The following is a 14,544-nucleotide window of genomic DNA, read 5'->3' on the forward strand; positions in this document are numbered from 1 at the left end:
GATGTTACATATGGCTGCAATGTAGATATACTGTAAACTGCAATTTAGTCTTAATACTGTCAACTAATCGGAGACTTCAGGAAACTGGCAAGGCCTAAACCATAGGATAAATATACCTTATGTTCTAAGTCTGTCAGTTTGGGATCTAAACTATTCCATATCTGGTAGAGTACACCCTGAAAAAAATGCACAGCTAAAACAGATGAGATAGAAAGTACCCAAAACTTAAGAGCATATGTACAAAAAATCCTTACTGGAACCACAGAACTTACTGAATGAAGGCCATTCCATTTAAGTTTTCTTTTCATCTTAAAACCCTATCATCTAGCAATAAGTTAAAATAAAGACAGCTCCACTTGCATTCATCTACAGAACAGTCCATATTCCAGTGTGAGGATGCTATTCCAATATCAGCACAGCTAGCCTGACTTTCCACTAGTGGTATTTTGGCAAAAAATTTCAAAGAGGCAATCAAAGATAGGACAGGTCATGGGTTTCTCCCAAGGTAGGTCACCCCTCCATTTCTCTCCCCCACCTGACCCCCAACTCATGGGAAAAAAATAAAGACTGCAGTAGTAGCATCAGCGTGCACAGCCAGTCCACCTGGGGACCTTAATTGTTGCCTTCTCCACCATCGTCGTCTTGCTGATCACTTGTCCAGAGCGTGAGGTTGTCATGGAGAAGCTGCATGATGAGAGTGGAGTCCTTGTAGGAGTCCTCATTGAGAGTGTCGAGCTCGGCGGTGGCGTCATCAAAAGCAGTCTTGGCCAAGTGGCAGGCTTGCTCTAGGGCATTCTGGGTCTCATAGTAGAAAATGGAATAGTTGAGAGCAAGGCCTAATCTAATGGGGTGAGTAGGCTGCATGTGCTCCTTGCTGATCTCATGGGCCTCACTATAGACCTTTTCAGAGGACTCCACAACCGTTGCCCTTTTCTCTCCTGTGGCTACTTTGGCCAGGTAGCGGTAATAGTTCCCTTTCATCTTCAGGTAACGCACTTTACTCTCATACTGGGTCTCGCTGCAATTCTTGATCAGGTAGTTATCCAGCAGGCTCAGCACATCCTGACATACTGCTTCCAACTCCTCTATTTTCTCACGGTAAGCATGAACCATCTCTTCTTATTACCATCTGCAGAGGTCTTTTGCTCAATGCTACTGATGACCCTCCAGGAAGAACGGTGTGTCCCAGTAACATTCCTGTAAGCCACAGAGAGAGTTTCTTTCTTCATTGGACAGGGGCTCATTCAGCTCTGTCACATTCTTCATGACCACAGCCATGTGGTCATAGCGCTCTGCCTGCTCAGCCAGCCGGGCTTTCTGCACCAGCTGCTCATGGTCCACCATCTTTGCGGGCTGGGTCGGGCCGCACGAGGAGACCAGGGCAGCCTGAAGCATGTGGAGAGTGGCTGCAGTGCGGTGGGAGGCCGTGTGCTGGAGGGACCGACCGACAAAGCGACTGGCTCTGGTGGCGGTGGCGCTGAGGCTGTGGCTCGAGCTGTGACCACGGGACTGGGCACGAGGTGGCTTGGTGTCAAGACACTTTTGAGCAGAAATTGGAGGCCCCCGAGTAATTCATTCAGCACATGTTCATGGAGCATGCCAGTCCAGTAGCTCCACCTGGAACCTGGCTCTGAATGTCTGGAATGGGAGGGGTTTGAGGGGCCATCTGCTCCAGGACCCTCACCTGTTGCTCAGCATCTTCAGGCAGCCACTCCATCTTTCCTGTCCCTCCTCCTGTCCCCTGACAGACCCTGCCCCCCAAGGGCCTGTATATCATCCCAGTAGAACAGTGCTAATGTCATAGGTGTTTACTGAGCACTTACTATGTGCCAGGTGCCTTAGTGTGCTGCTTCAGCTTAATCCTTGCTCCCTTGTCCCTCCTTCTATGCTCTGACCTCAGTTTGCTCTGACCCCAGAGCTTGCCCCTGAATGTCCTGGCAAGGCCTGGCTGCTTCCAGGGAGGAGAGCCACCCATAGGAGGCTAAAACCAGAACCCGACTGCCACACTCTTCCTTGTCTCCTCACCTGTCCTCTAGTTCTCTCTCACAAACAAGACCCCCACCCATACCTGGAAAGTCACCACCTACTCACCTGCTCTGCTGGCTCCCACAAGTCTTCCTTCAGGTCCCAGCTCAAGTGCTGCCTCCCTGGGCAACCTTCCTTTGACTCCTCCAGGCAGACTTCTCTACTCCACACCCTGTGCTCCCTGCTCCCCTTGTGCGCTCTCTGCTCCTTATGGCATTTGTGGCATCATCACTGTCAGCAAGGCTGTCTCCATCTCCCCTTAAGGTACTGTCCAAACTGAGTCCTCTCGCTGTCTTACCTGGGGAAGCTACACAGCAGGTACCCACCCAACACTGGATAAAAAAATGAACTTATGGCTATGAAAGGTCTTGGAGGCCAAAGATATTGGAATCCTGAATTCTCAGAAGGGCTCAAAATGTGATGTTCAGAGAGGGCCCAGCTTAGAGCCCTTAGAGCCAGAGTAGATGAGAACTGGAAGTGTGGCCAAGCACCCAGGACAAGCCACCAGCCCCGGGCACTTGTACCTCCAGGAGTGTTGCAGCAGCTGTGACCCCTGAGGCTTGAACCGCTGTGAGTGTATGAAGTAATTTAACTATCAGACAGTTGTCTGTGCCATGTAATTAAGCTTAGGTGTTTCAGAACCATATCCCCTCCTTGCAGGTCATTCTGGAGGTGCAGAGGGAGCTGCTGGTAGAGGAGCTTGGCTTTGTTACCTCTGAGTCACAGCATCTCTCTGAGATGGGACAGATGCTGAGCTCTCAGGATGAAGGATGAAAGGGGCCTCGCAGGTCCTCTGAGTCATATGTCTGCTGCAGCCTCTGCAGTGGAAGCCTGTTCTGAGTGCTTGGTGTGTGCCAGGTGTGCTTGTCACCTGCCTTATTAGGGGCTGGGGGGGCACAGTCAAGCTGGGGAGAGAATTCAGGCACACAGCTGGCCATTAACCTGGTCAAAACTCTGGCTGGGTGCTGCTGGGACTGTGGCCACTCTGGGTGGGATTCGGGTGTCTTGCCCACAGGAAAGGGCTCAGATTCCAGGTGACCTAGGAACCCAGCTGAACTTCTGTGGGCTCCAGAGTCCAGTGCCCAGCTGCTCTGGGGTGGAGACCTCTGGGGCAATGGTGGGTTGAGCTGTCTTGTGGGCCCTCAGCATTTGCCCAAGTGTGTGTGTGTGTGTGTGGGGTGCTGGCCTCCTTCAGTAGAGGCAGCACGCATCTGGCATCAAGTCTGGCTGTTTGGCCATGTTCTGCCCCAGGAACAGGCGTGCTTGTCCTCTGCGGCTGCCTTAGCCAGTGTTATCAAGAGCAGCCCAGGCCTGGACTCCCTGCCTGTTAGGAGGCCCAGGGAAGTCCCATTCTATGGGGACAAAGGAATATTTTACATCCCCTAGTTCCCTTTGTCCTTGAAATAACCACCTGTGATAGGTGTTGTCCTGCTTTCCTTTTGGTCCTCACTGGACCAAAAGAACTGGGGTTCCAGGTAACTTGCCCCAGTTGCATGCCTTGTAAGGGGCAGGATGTGATAGACCAAGTCTCACCTGCTTCTGCAGCCCACAGGTCACAAACATCCACAATTGCCAGATGGGGGGCCATGGAGGTGTGAGTGCTCAGGAGTGTGGGTGCTGAGAAGGGTGCCGCTGGTGCTGGGGAGGGAGCACTGTGGCGGGCATGATCTCTGGGCAGGGTCTGGGGGCTGGGCAGGACTGGCTGGAGGTGGAGGAGTTGAGGCTACAGAGCCATTTCTTGTATTCAGATATATATTTAACAGCTATTAATTACATTCATAGTGTTGTACTACCATCACCACCATCCATTATCAGAACATTTCCATTGTTCCAAATGTTAATGCTATACATTTTAAGTCTTAACTTCCCATTTAAGACTTTAATGTCCCCAAAATACCTACTGGCTGGATTTTGGATTTTATCCTGAATGAAATGGAAATGAGATGGAAAGCCAATTGAGTGTTTTGAAGTCATTGTATGCCTTATTTTAAAAATATGTGTTTGGCTGCTGTGTTGTCAATGGAATATATGGACTGATGTTGGAAGCAGGGGGACAGACTATGTCTCTCATGCAAGAATCCAGTAGAGATGATGGTCAGGAAAAGTATGGTACCATGGAGATTTTAAAAGACTTAGACTTGCTTCATATAGTACCACAATATCTCTTGAAAATTTTTATCACTTTTCAAACAAGTCCTTTTTGATATGACTTTTTTCCTCTGAAATGTTAAATATCTACAATAAAACTTGACAAAAGAGTTTTAGGTAAAGGTATGTTCATTATTTGCATGGCATAATAGCTTCTCAGAAAATATATATGATGCAAAACACATAGAAATTACTCTCTATGTTTGAATGAACCAAAGTATTTTATGCACAAGGGAGAGAATAAGGCAGCCTCTATATGACTCTTTAGTCTGTGGTGCTCCTGAGATATTTCTCCACATTTTTAAGAGTTCTCTTGAAAACCCAAGGAGGTTGAAAACTTGGTGAAGTAGTAGGGAAAAAAAGGAAAATAAAAAGGGTAAATACAATAGAAACTGTAAATGTACAATTCAGAAGTATTAATTAAGTTCATAATGTTATGCTACCATCACTACCAACAATTATCAAAATTTTTCATCACATCAAGTACAAACTCCATACCCATTAAGCAAAACCTCTCCATTCTCTCCACACCCACAATCCCTGATAACCTCTAATCAACTTTCTGCCTGTATGTATTAGTTTATTCATTCATGTAAGTGGAATCAGAATATTTGTCCTTTGTGTCTGGTTATTTCATTTAGCATAATAGTTTCATTCATCCATGTTGTGGCATGTACAGAGCTTCGTTCCTTTTTTTGACTGAATATTATTCCATTGCATGTTTTATTTATCTTTTCACCCTTTGATGTACACTTGGGTTGTTTCTATCTTTGGGTTATGCTAAGTAATGCTGATATGAACATTTATGTATAAGAATCTGTTAGGGTTGCTGTTTTCATTTCTTTTGAGTATATACCTAGAAGTATGGTTCCTGGTCATATGGTAATTCTATATTTAAACTTTTAAGAAATTACCAAATTGTTTTCCACAGACGCTGCACAATTTTACCCTTCCAGTCACATTATTTTTAACCATTTTTTCTTTTGTAAACAAAGCAAGCATACAGAAAAGTTCATAGAACAAAAATTGTCAATTTAAACACTAATAACCAAGCAAACTCCCATATAATTGAAACTATTGCCAATATCTCAAATCCATCCCAATGAACAATGCTTTACTTTGCTCAGAAATTACCACACAACTGGCATTGTAGGAATTACATTTTAAAAAAAATTAACCACCTTTTAATATACCGGAACAATATTGCATAGTTTTTCCTGTTTTTATTTTTAAAAAAGTCTTATACATTTATTTGTTTTCAATTTTTGCTCTTTTATTCTATTACCATGTATACAGCCTAACATTTCCACTTTTAATCACATTCAAATATATAATTCAGTGATGTTAATTATGTTCACAGTGTTGTGCTAAAAATCATCACCATTCATTACCAAAACTTACCAACCATCCCAAATAGAAACTCTGTACACTTTAATTATTGACTCCCTACTCCCTACTTCCACCCTGGTAACCTACATTCTAAAGTCTGATTCTATGAGTTTTCTTATTTTACTTATTTCATATCAATGAGATCATACAATATTTGCCCTTTTGTGTCTCGTTTATTTTACTCAATATGATGTCTTCAGGATCCATCCATGTTGTTGCATGTATCAGAAGTTTATTCCCACTTATGGCTGAATTATATTCCATTTTGTGAATATACCACATATTGCCTATCTTTCATCATTTAATGCACACTTGGGGTCCTTGAATCATTTGTCAGTTGTAAATAATACCATTAAGAACATGGGTGTGCAAATATCTGAGTACCTATTTCCAATTGTTTTGGCTAATTATCTCTGAGTGTGATTGCCAGGTCAAATGGTAATTCTATACTTAAATTTCTGATGAATTGCCAAATGTCTTCCACAGTGGAACCATTTTACATTCCCAATAACAGTGAATGAGTGTTCCTATTTCTCAACACCCTCTTCAACACTTGTAATTTTCAGTTTTTGAAATAGTAGCCATTCTAGTGGGTGTGAAATGGTATCTCAGTGTGTTTTTTATTTGCATTTCCCTAATGGCTAATGATATTGAGCATCTTTTCATGGACTTTTTGGTCATTTGTATATTATCTTTGGAGAAATGTCTATTCAAGCCTTTTACCCATTTTTTAAAGGGTGTGGTGGTTTGAAGTTATATATTCCCCAGGAAAACATGTTCTTAAACTTAACCCTTGTAAATACCAGTAAATTGCTCTCTCTGCTCACTGGTTACTCTCACCCATCCCCCACTGTTACCATAGGCAGCAGTGGGGATCCAGCCCTCGACATACCTTGCTGGTACCAGTGAGAGAGATGTAGAAACCTGGTTCCCCAAAATTGAAGGAGGTATGGTAAGGCTCAAAGCTTCCCATTGCTTTTGATTAGCTACTTTGGATCACTGGGGGCATGGCCCTGAGGGCAGTTATTATTCCAGTGCTTCTCTTTCCCCAACAAAAGTGGCAGAAGAGACTTAAAGAAAGATTACATCCTTAGAACTGCAGAAGACAGTTGGAATGCATTTGCTAGAAAGGTGCCAAGTCTAGGAAGTACAGCTTTGGGGAGCCATGGAATTAAAGTGATAACAGAAAGTAACTACCAATGAAGAATTTTATATCTGGAAAGACTTTCTTTCAAAAATGAGGGAAAGATTATGACATTCTTAGATAAACAAAAGCTGATGAAGTTTATCACCACTAGAACTGCCCTACAAGCAATGCTAAAGGGAGTTATACAGACCGAAAGGAAAAGAAATTAGACAGTAGTTCAATGTGACATAAAGAATAAAGTCATTAGATAAAACTAACAATATGGATAACTATAAAAGAATATTATATTGTATTTTTAGTATGTAACTCCTCTTTTCACACACTAAAGGTGTCAAAATGCAAATGCAAAGAAAGTAATGATATATATATATCATTTTTTTAATGTACAATGAAATAATTTGTAATGAGTACCAAAAAAAGGTAGGGGAATAGTGAGGTATAGGATCACTGTATCAGTATGCTATGGATGTCAAATTGTTTTCAAATCAAATATGACAGTTACATAGTTAGGGTGCTAAACTTTAACCCATGGTAACCACAGAAAAATATATGAAAAATAAACCCATGAAGAAACGAGAAGGTATATATTATGGAATAATACAAAAAGCCAAATGAGTATGAAAGTTAACATTAATGGAAGAATTGGGGACAAAATAGTTAAAAGACTTACAAAGACTTTTCTTAACTGACAAAATTGTGCAAGAGAGAGTGTAAACTACAATGTATACTATAATCCATGCTTAGTGGCAGTGATCCAAAATGTGTTCATCAATTTTAACAAATGTACCACACTAATGAAGGATGTTGTTAATGTAGGAAAATGTGGGAGTGGTTGGGAGTAGGGCATATAGGAATCTTTTATATTTTTTATGTAATATTTATGTAATCTAAGTATCTTTTTTAGTTAAAAAATAAAGAAAAAGACTAGCAAAATGGTGGAAGAAAGTCCTTCATTATCAATAGTTACTTTAAATATAAATGGATTAAACTCTCCAGTCAAAAGGCAGAGATTAGCAAAATGGATGAAATAGCATGCCCAAATACAGTGCTTACAAAAGACTCACCTTATAATTTAAAAATATAAGTAGATTGGAAGTGAAAGGATAGAATAAAACATACCATGCAAGTAAAAATAAGAACTGGAGTAGTTATAATATAATAAAATAGATTTTAAGCCTAAAACTGTTATAATAGACAAAGATGGCTATTTATATATAGATAAAGAAGTCAACTCAGCAAGAAGACACAACAATAATAAATATATATGCACCTAAGAGCAAAGCACCAAAATATATAAAAGAAATACAGATTTGAAGGGAGAAATGTTGGTTCTATATTAAGAGTTGGAGACTTTAACATGCCACTTTCCACAATAGATAGAATATTTTGACAAAACATCAGTAAGAAAATATAAAACTTGAATGATACTCTAAATCAACTTGATCTACTAGACATATATATAGAACAATTCACCCAACATAATATATATTATTCTCAGGTGCAAATGGATCATTTTCAAGGAAAGTCCATGTATTAAGTCACAAAACAAGTCTCAATGAATCCAAAATACAGAATTTATAGAATGTTCCTTTTCTGACCACAATGAAATGAAACTAGAAATCAATAACAGGAGTAGAAATGTAAAATTCACAAATATGTGGAAATTAAACAATGTTACTATTCAACAACCAACAGGTGAAATATCACGAGGGAAATTAGAAAATATCTTGAGGCAAAAGAAAATGAAAATACAATGTACCAAAAACTTGCAGGATTCAGCAAAGGTAGTGTTGAGAGAGAAATGATAGCTCTGACTACTAACATTAAAAAAGAAGAAAAAGGGATTGTGGCTGAAGGGGAGTAGTCTAGGGATGTAAATATCAAATGAAAGAATGCTAGAGAATAATCTGGGGACTGAATAACATAGTGAACCCAAAGGTGAATGAGAACTGTGGTTAATAATACAAATACAAGGATCTTCCTCTCTGAACTAGAACAAATGTTCACCACTATTAAAAGGTGGTAAGAATATAGTGATGCAAGGTAAAAATATAAGTAATGTAATTTATGTATTATAGTTAACAGCAATACTGTAATATTCTTGCACCAAGGTCAAAGAAGGTTCCATATCAATGCTGTCAATAATAGGGAGGCACAAGACTTTTTCTTTTGGACTAAGGAAAAAGTGCAAAAGTTTACTGGGGCAATGATAGCACAACCCTGTGATGAAAGTGGTATCCAATGAGTGTAGACTTTAGATAGGAGGATAGCATGGGACTGTATAACACAGTGAATTATGTGCTGGAAGATGGATTGCGGTAACCAGTACAATATCAGTGTGTTCTCTTGTGAACTATAACAAATGTGAAATCCTAATGCATAGTGTTAATAGTAGTGGACACCACAATCCATATGAACCATAGCTAATGGTAATAGCCTGATTATGTTCTTTCAAAATCTGTAACAAATATTCCACAACAATGTAAGTTGTTGGTGGATGGGTGATGTATTGGAATTCTGCACAGTAAACATGGTTGTTTTGTAAGCTCACAACTGCTCTAATAAAAAAATAAAAAAGATAAAAAAATCAAAACAGAGAGCTATCCTTAAAATAGTACAATAAAATAATATCAAACTAAACCCAAAAGGAGCACAAGGAAGGAAATAACAAACTAAACTTGGAATAGAAATTAATGAAATGAAGAATCAAAAAACAATATATATCATCAACCAAAAAACCAGTACATTTGACAAACTTTTACCTAGACTAAAAAATAAATATGAGATAGGACAAAGTTAACTAAAATTAGAAATGCAAAGAAAGGCATTATTACTCTTTTTATTACCCCACTCAAATAATAAGAGGATACTATGAAAAACTGTGTACTAACAAATTAGATAAGCTAGATAAAATGGACAAATTCCTAGCAACACACAAAATACCTATATTGATGAAAGAAGATGTAGAAGATAACTAGTAAAGAGATGAGTCATCAAAAACTTCTGAACAAAGAAAAGCCCAGGACCATATTACATCACAGTGAAATTTTACCAAACTTTCAAAGAAATTTAAGACCAATCCTGTTCACACACTTCCAATTAAGGAGTCTAATGACTTCAAAGTTTATGTACCCCAGAAAAGTATATTCTGCATGTTAATCCATCCATGTGGGTGTGAGCCCATTGTAAGCAGGATATAGGTGAGGAGCATCTTAAAATGTGACTCACCTCATTCAGGGTGGATCCTAATCCTCTTACTGGAGTCCTCTAGAAGAGAATCAATTCAGACAAAAATGAAGTGATGGAAACAATAAGCTGGAAACAAAGTTGCCTGAAGGAGAAGGGAGATATGCAGATACATCTCCCTCCACTTCTACCCTTGTTGCTACATAGTGTTCACTGACTGGATTTTTGAAATAGTTGATTCAGAAGGTTCCTCACTGTTTAATAGTTAGTTGTTTTGGAGGAGGGACTGATTCCTGGAGTTTTCTACTCCATCATCTTCCCACTATTCCCCTGTATGCATGCATTTTTACATGTGTCATTGTGTACACATGCCCAGGTTTCTCTTGGGAAATTGTTGGCAGACTCATTGCACCATATTGTATGCAGATATTCAACTGTGTTACAAAATGCCAAAATGACTCCTAAACAGTTACACCATTATGTGTGCCAATGTCACTGTATGATAGTATGTATTGTTTCACATCATTTTTGCACATCATGTTGTAAGTTTTTAAAATTTTGGTAAATCTTGTATGTAGGTATGTAATTGTATCACCTTTTAGTTTGAATTTTTATTTTCCTCTGAGCACCTTTCTTTTACTGAATTCTTTCATGAAGTACTTTTTCAATTATCTTGCCCAATTTTCCTGTAGGATTGTATGTTTGTACTGATTTCTAGAAGGTGTTAATATATGCTGGATACATAACCTTTGTCATTTTTATATGTTGTTAAAGTCTCTAACCAGTTAGTGTCACTTTAAAAATTTTTGTATTATCTTTCATTAACCAAATCTCCTTAATTTTTCTGTCATATATTTCTTCAAATCATATTCATGGTTGTTAACTTCTGTGTCTTTTTCTTAAAGAAAAAACAAATGATGATAAATACAAATATTGCTTTATAATATCTTTATATTCTTTCCCTCAACTTTTTGCATGTATTTAAAAAGTTGACATTTTATTGTGTATATTGAGACAGATGTGCAATTATTTTTACATGCATACCTAATTGTTCCAGGACTATTTTAAAAATTTGTCCTTCCTCCACTGATCTGCAGTACCAATCTGGTCTTATATCATGGATGGCTCTTCCTGTTTCAGCACTTTCTTCTTTACATTGGCCTGTTTTCCTATTTGTCCCCTGTCACATACCTTGAGTTGTAATTATAGGATGATCCATATTATGGTACAACAGGTGTTTTCCTTTTTCAAAAGGGTTTTGACTTTTACCATCCCACTGAATTTCCATATAAAGTTTAGAACTAGGTTGTCAAACTCATTGAGCCTTGCTTTCATTTTTATTTTGCTATCACAGTGCATCTATGTCTCATCTCCAAAAAATCCTTCTCCCATCTGCTTAATCATTTTTGGTTAATAATTTAATATTCCATAATGATCACATTAGGAGGTGGATGAGAAAATTCCATGTACTCAATATGCCTTATTTATCTATAGTTCTAATTTATTTATCCATATTTGCCATATATAGATGGATGGTAATGATTATTAAATATCCATGTCACTACCAGCCAACTTAAGATACAGCATATCACCAATAGTTTTGATGCCTTCTATGTGCAATAGCAGTTTTCTTTTCTCAGAAGTGAAATATAAATTTTCATTTAAAATAAGCAAAAGCTACACTATTTTACTTCAAATTTTTGATGAGTTTAATACAGAACGTCAAATAACATTCTATGACTCTCATACTATAACTCTACTTCTGACTTTCTGAACACTAGCATATACTCCCTTCTAAAGTCCAGCCTTCCAAAACTACTTGAAGATATATAATATGCTTTTTCTTTCTTATATTTTCTCCATTATAATTTTTTCCATATTTCTTTTCTATCTTTTGTATTACTGGCTAATTTTTACATCTCTCTCAAAATTCTCAAAACACATTCTCTTCTTTAGATAGCTCATTTGCTCTTTTAAAGTCTCAATTATATGCCTGCTCTTTTTTCTTACATGGTAATGTAATATGTAGCACTGTATTGGTTACAAAAACTTTTTTCTCTCTCTTGCTAGTGTGTGATCTACCTAAAGACAAGTTCACCATCACATCTCCATTTAATGACTAAAGAAGATAAGCACTCAAAAGATGACTATGGAATGATGTTTTGTATAATAACAGCTGAATACATTTTACTCCTTCAATATTTGATTTAATTCAGTATGTTTTTTGGTATTGAGGCATAAAATGATTAGGAGACATGACACAGATTTATGAACCTTACTAAGGAAGCATATAATATTTACACAAATAGTTGTACCCTATTACTGTTTTATGTAAGTTCATAATAAAGTATTCAAATGTGTAGTAAATTTTAGTTGAAATGAAAGCAATATGGATGGAGGGATTCAAATAATTCTCTTATTTAACAATATTTATTGAGCAATTGTTATATGTCAGACATTCAGCACCATACTGGAAATGAGATCATCCAAATATTCTCATTCCCTGCCATCACAAAGTTTAGAATCTAGAGTGGAAGCCAGGCATTAAAAATTGATGTGATTTTTCCATTGTTTTTACATGGTAAGAGGGAAAATAGTGATTAAAGATGAATTTGTTTCCACCTGGCAGTTTGGACAAGGCTTCTTAGAAATGAAGTACAGAGATAGGACACACTGTTAGACTATTCCAGTGTGAATAGAGTAGGCTAAAATGTCTCATTATGAGGAAGAAATTGAAATGTGAGGAATATAAATAAAACATTAAGCAAGACTGGAGAAACTGGAACTGAGGATATAAGCAAGGGGAAATTATTACACCTGAGCCTTATAATGTGTATAAAATTTTTTGGAATTAGTTTAAAAATAATGAGAAACCATTACAGTAATTTAAATGAAGATCATAAAAGGTAAGATGGGTGGAAGGATGGATGGATACATGCATGCATAAAAGACTGTGCACATGTGCTCAATAAAACCTTAAGAGCATTTTTAGAATCACTATTGAAATTTTGTAGTCTAAAAAATAATGTATCAGGTGATGAAATTTATGACTTTAAGGATGAAAATACTTTAGTCTCCTAGGATGCTCTTCTTTGGTCATCTTGTATTAAATAAGAATTTCCTGGTGGGGCCTGATATCTCAAGGGAACAACCCATGAGCTCTCTATACAATGTGCAAGCATCCATGCTTCAGGGAAACTGACAACTTCATAATGAAATATGTCTCTTCTCTAGACATAAGGGGATAAAGAACATCTTTACCTACTATCAAGCTTGTGCTCCTCTATATACAGCATTTTTTATTGCTATTTACTATTTTTCTATCTACAGTTTTGTAGTGTGAAGGCCTCCTAAAGTTATTGGAAGATCAAATGTGTAATTGCTAAATATCTGAGGATTTTCCAAGGGATTATCATAGTCTGGGAAGCCCACAAGTAAATCAAAATGTAACAATTCTTTTTTTTTAAAGATTTATTTATTTATTTATTCATTCATTTCTCTCCCCTCCCCCCCGGTTGTCTGTTCTCTGTGTCTATTTGCTGTGTCTCTTTCTTTGTCCACTTCTGTTGTTCTCAGCAGCATGGGAATCTGTGTTTCTTTTGCTTGTGTCATCTTGCTGCATTACCTCTCCATGTGGGAGGCGCCATTGGGCAGGCTGCACTTTCTTTCATGCTGGATGACTCTCCTTATGGGGCACACTCCTTGCGCATGGGGCTCCCCCACGCAGGGGATACCCCTGCGTGGCACGGCACTCCTTGCACGCATCAGCACTATGCATGGGCTGGCTCCACATGGGTCAAGGAGGCCCGGGGTTTGAACCGTGGACCTCCCATGTGATAGACGGATGCCCTAACCACTGGGCCAAGTCTGCCACCAAAATATAACAATTCTTCAGTAAACATGTAATTTAGGGAAAAGCAGAGAAGAAATTTGGGAGGTGAGCTCCTGTGCTCAAAATCTGTCTCTCCCCTAAAGTCTTCTTGAGCATGTTACTGCTCTACATAGTCTCTTAGAGGTCAAGATCTCAGAACAGATCTTGGCATCCAGTGAGCTCTATGTAAATGTCAGTTATTATCATCATGGCCACCAGGAACTCACAGCTATCTTCTTGACTCACAGTTCATGGGATCCTGCTAAGATATATTTTACAGCAAATGTGGTTTCAGTTCTTCATGTAAGATATTTAGATGAATCAAGAAACTGATGTTAACACCCTCACTTGATATATGGAGAAACTTATTTCTGAGAAAAGGAAATCACTTTTCAAGGTGAGTGAGTCAGGGACTCACAGTATTCAGATCTATCACCCTACTCTTGAACCTCTCCAGGTAGCCAGGGTTCCAACCCTGGCATTCTCTCAAGATAAATGCAGCACAAAAAGGCAGGGCACATTTCTCTTTTCCAAAACAGGTCAGAGTAGACAGAAGCTTTCTGAGCTCAACATCCAGATCAAACAGTGCATGTATTATGCATTTGGTATACTTGGTATAGTTTCCCATTGATCTGAGGGTTCTTTCAGAGGATTACATTGGTGAACACTCCCCTGTAGATAGGACTATGGATTCTCTTCACCCTCTAGTGACTCAGTGCTTAGTGACTGCTCTTCTAAGCATATTCGATGATATCTAGTGTGTAGGTTCTCACTGGCT

The 14,544-nt window shown here is 38.5% G+C and overlaps 1 long non-coding RNA gene and 1 pseudogene across 2 annotated transcripts in view; one reads left to right on the plus strand and one right to left on the minus strand.

Annotated features, from left to right (window-relative positions):
- Positions 1-14,544, plus strand: part of LOC131277540 (uncharacterized) — a 202,586-nt gene that overhangs the window by 48,110 nt on the left and 139,932 nt on the right. The gene's annotated exons all lie outside the window — the stretch shown is intronic.
- Positions 613-1,344, minus strand: LOC111758669 (14-3-3 protein gamma-like; annotated as a pseudogene).

The sequence above is a fragment of the Dasypus novemcinctus genome, unplaced genomic scaffold (genome assembly GCF_030445035.2).
Source record: "Dasypus novemcinctus isolate mDasNov1 unplaced genomic scaffold, mDasNov1.1.hap2 scaffold_134, whole genome shotgun sequence".
NCBI lineage: Eukaryota > Metazoa > Chordata > Mammalia > Cingulata > Dasypodidae > Dasypus > Dasypus novemcinctus.